The following is a 4,419-nucleotide window of genomic DNA, read 5'->3' as shown; positions in this document are numbered from 1 at the left end:
AAAAAGAAGAAAAAGAAAAAAAAAAAAAACCCTTCATTACCTCTCCAGGTTGGTCAAGGGGACAGGTCTGTTAATGAGACTTTGCAGTAAAGTGGGGCTGAGCTTACTGATGCAGTAAAATTTCCCATGGCAAGGACACCTCTGCAAAGACTGAGGGGTCTGCCTCTGGACCACTTTTAGGGGATGGCAGTGGCTGCATTGGTTGGCTTCTTAATGAGACATTTCTGGAAATATAGCACTTTGTTTACCAGAGGGGAAAACATTCCAGCAACCACATCATCAACCGGCACACTTTTTAAAAAGCACTTTTAAAAAAGACTCACAAAAATATAAAATTAAGGTCAGCTCTGGTCTTTGGCTGAGCTGAATAAACCGTGAAGTAAAAATGATATCTTTCCCCAAAGCTTAACACAGAGCTTTAGAGATCTGTGAGAAAGAACAGCACTTCGAACATAAGGCTTGATTGGTAGCATAAAGCACTGGAGGTGGTTCTAATAACCACTGAGGCTACTGGAAAGCACTTCAAGAGTGATCAGTGACACACTTGTAAATTTCCAGGTGTTTCCACAATCCCTTATCTGGGAGCATAAACAGGCTGGATCTAAGCTGGATTATTTTCCAATTCGATTAAACTGTAGCCTTTGGGGAAGTGACAGGTAGGTGGATATGTGTGATAATTCTTCATTTAACCAAACCAACAACTTCTTCCTACCCTTTCCACTATTCTAAAGATGTCACTATTCTTCCTTTGTGTATGACAAAGCTTTTGACAGCAGGCTCCTCCTCATCTCCCTCCCACTTTTGTTTTTTTATGCCCATTTTAACACATGTGGTTGTTCACCATTATCTTGGAAATGTGTATGTCTGGTCTGAAGTCACTGGACTGGTAGCAGAGCACACTTTCGATTCCTCTGGTTTGTTTATCTCATTCAATTTCTCTGGCTGCCCAGGCTTTGGGTAGGAGAAGCATTACTGTAATAAGATGCTGTTTTAGTCAGGGTTCTATAGAGAAACAGAACCAATAGGATAGGTATAAATATAGATATACAGATAAGTCTGTATCTGTCTCTTTACACATACACACATGTGTGTGCATTTATTGTAATAAATTGGCTCATGCAATTATGGAGGCTGAGAAGTCCCAAGATCTGCAGTCAACAAGTAGAAATTCAGGAGAGCCAATGGTAAAGTTCCAGTCCAAGTGTGAAGGTCTGAAAACCAGGAGAGCTGATAGTGTGAGTTCTAGTCTAAACGCAGAAGACCACTGTTCCACCTTGAAGATAGGCAGAAAGAGTGGGGGGTGGGGAGAGAGAGAGAGAGAGAGAGAGAGAGAGAGAGAGAGAGAGAGAGAGAGAGAGAAACGCAAATTCTCCCTTACTCAGTATTTTTGTTCTATTAGGTCTTTGACTGATTGGATGAGGCCAGTTTGCATTGGGAAGGGCGATCTACTTTAGTTAGTCTACTGATTCAACTGTTCATCTCATTCAGAAACACCCACATAGGCACACCCAGAATAATGTTTAACCACATATCTAGGCACTCTGTGGCCCAGTCAAGTTGACACATAAAATTTCCTTCACAGCTGCATATATAGTATTCATGGTATATTACAAAATTTAAATTAAAACAATTCTTGCCCATTTACGGCCATACCACCCTGAACAAGCCCGATCCTGTCTGATCTTGGAAGCTAAGCAGGGTCGGGCCTGGTTAGTACTTGGATGGGAGACCACCTAGGAAGACCAGGTGCTGTAGGTGTAAAAAATAAAAAAACAAGGGATTGTAAGCAGACAAGGTCCTTGCAATCTGTGAGGTCAACCAAGGGTTGGCTCGCCTAAAAAAACTTAATAAATAAAATAAATAAAACAGTCCTTGCCCACTCAACCCATCAGTATCGTCTGAGCATCCATATATAATAGTTGGACGACAACAACAAAAGTCTGAACTCAAAACTAAGTTGTATAAAAACAAATCTTACAAAACTGAAAATTCCAGAGGGTAGGGCTTTCCTGTTAGTCATGATGGAACCTGGTTCCTCTGATGATGCCTTGAGGGACCTCCCTTTTCTCCGCGTTGGCTCATTCTCAGGCAGGCTTTCTCCTCTCTGGGATGATGGCCTCCAGCAGCTCCAGACTTGAGTTTTATCACCTTGGCTCACCCAGCAGTAAGCATGAGCTGAATTTCTGCAAATGCCACAGGACTTCTCTTCCTTGGGTCAACCTTGGTCAAGTACCCATCCCTCAATCAGTCCTATAGAAGGGGGTGAGGATAAGCTGACTGCCTGAGATCAAACCATGGGGAAAGAGCATGAGTAAGGGGTGATTCCTGAGTAGAAATGTAGGGTATCAAAACTAGAAGTTAAACATAGAATTACCATAGGATCCAGTAATTTCACTAGTTCACAGGTCCATACAAAAACTTGTACATGAATGCTTATAGAAGCACTCCTCACAATACCTGAAAGGTGGAAATTAACCAAATGTCCATCAACCGATGAATAGATAGAGTGTGGTCTATCTAGTCCATAGAGTATTATTCAGCCATGAAAAGAATTGAAGTATTGATACATACTACAAGATAGATGAACACTGAAAATATTATACTTGTATGAAAGAAGTCAAACACAAAAGGTCAATTAATTTATGGTTTCACTTATATTAAATATCTAGAATATACAAATTCATAGAGACATGAAGCAAGTAGATGATTGGTAGGGGCTAGAGGAGGGAGATTGAGGAGTGAATGTTTGATGGATGCGGGATTTATTTTTGGAGAAATGAAAATGTTCTGGAACTATATAGTTATGATGGTTGCAGAGCGTCACGAATGTACCAAATGTCACCAGTTTTATGTTACGTGCATTTTACCACAATGAAAAATAAATATGAATCCATTTTGAATTAAAAGGAAAAACTCGCGGAAGATAGGAATGCTGAGTGGGCAAAATCATTCTGTAGCCCATATCCAAAGAGAACTCACCCTGATCAAACCCAACACCAATAAAACTAGCGATTGTGGGGTAAGATGTAGAAGAGACAGAAACATCTATGCATACACTTCTCATGCCACAAAACCTAATTTTTATTTGTAAGTTTCTGCTTTTTGATACTGTCTGGGGTCCTGGGCATTTGCACAAGAGGCAGCTGTTACTGTTTACAGTATGAATCCTATACTCACACACATTCCTTTTTTTTTTTTTTATTCAAATACAATCTGAAGTCCAGGGGACCCCACAAGGATGTCTGTCTTATTGGTTCAACCACATGAGTTTATTGAGTTCCTGTTATGTGCCTGGTACATTTCTTAGACACGTCATCCGAAACTTGGGTGCGTATTAATGGCAAATCTAATAACTAAGTTTAATTAGTACCTACTATGTGCCAGAGTTTCTGCTAAAGACATTACTTTTCTCATTGGATTCTTACAACAGCTTTTTGAGATAGCTACTGTTATAATCTCCTCCTCACAGATGAGAAAACAGGCTCAGAGAACTTGAGGATATGGCTCAGCTACTAGGTGGCAGAGGCAAGATTCAAAACAGAGCCCCCTGATGTCAAAATCCTGCTCTAAACCATCCAACACAGTAAACGAGGACATCACCAAATGCTGGGTGCTCTTAGGCCCACACAAACCAGAGAAACATTCATTAGAAGCACAAATTAGACTATCTTGCTGTCGTCTGTGGTGTCCCTATTTATGGAGTGCCCAGTGGATGCTATCTCTAACTTAAACTAGAAGGTTTTCTTTGAAAGTTTCAATCTGCAACTTAAGAGCAGAGCGAGAGAAGAAAAGAGCTGGGAGTACACGTCACCAAAAGCTATTCTGAAATCTAAGAGCAAGGACACCGGAGGAGAAAGATTATCATCTTATTAGCGTAGGAGGATAAAGATGATCAGGCAGGGATGCTCCATTATTTATAGGAATCCAGCTCTTTTCTATACACTTCACTGAGGCATTTGATATATTTGTGCTGGAGATTAACACTGATGTTATTTTCTTTAATGTCTGTTTTTAGCGTATGCGATGCATGTTGGCATTCAGGAAATTCAGCCAGAGGAGAAAAACAATAGTATTAATTAGGAATGTCAGTCATGGGTGTTATGAAATTCAAAACTGCCAAGTTTCTGGAGCATTTAGTGGTAATTATAATAGACTGTGGAGACAAGCTGTTCTTCATTTCCTATAAAAAATGCACAGTTTGATGGGCAAGTGATCAAAGTGCTAATGCAAACCCTTGTGAAAGGGGTGCCTCCTTCACCCTGTTATTTTTAGGACTCAATGCTTTTGCTAATTCAGAGCTGCCCAGAGAGAGAAGACTATCCAGTGAATATAAGTCCCCTTGTCTTTTTATAATTTAAAATTACTGCTTGATTTTTTTCAATATCTCCACATAAGTTGTGTGTGTATGTGTGCGCGTGT

At 40.2% G+C, this 4,419-nt stretch overlaps 1 non-coding gene across 1 annotated transcript; it reads left to right on the top strand.

Moving 5' to 3' along the window:
- The first annotated feature begins 1,639 nt into the window (after window positions 1–1,639).
- Window positions 1,640–1,758, top strand: LOC111730071. The gene has a single exon (XR_002776549.1). It is a non-coding gene; the product is annotated as a 5S ribosomal RNA (ribosomal RNA).
- Window positions 1,759–4,419: the final 2,661 nt, after the last annotated feature.

The sequence above is a fragment of the Pteropus vampyrus genome, unplaced genomic scaffold (genome assembly GCF_000151845.1).
Source record: "Pteropus vampyrus isolate Shadow unplaced genomic scaffold, Pvam_2.0 Scaffold300, whole genome shotgun sequence".
Taxonomy (NCBI): domain Eukaryota; kingdom Metazoa; phylum Chordata; class Mammalia; order Chiroptera; family Pteropodidae; genus Pteropus; species Pteropus vampyrus.
Note: the sequence above shows the minus strand (reverse complement) of the source record. Positions and strands in the feature narration are given on the sequence as shown.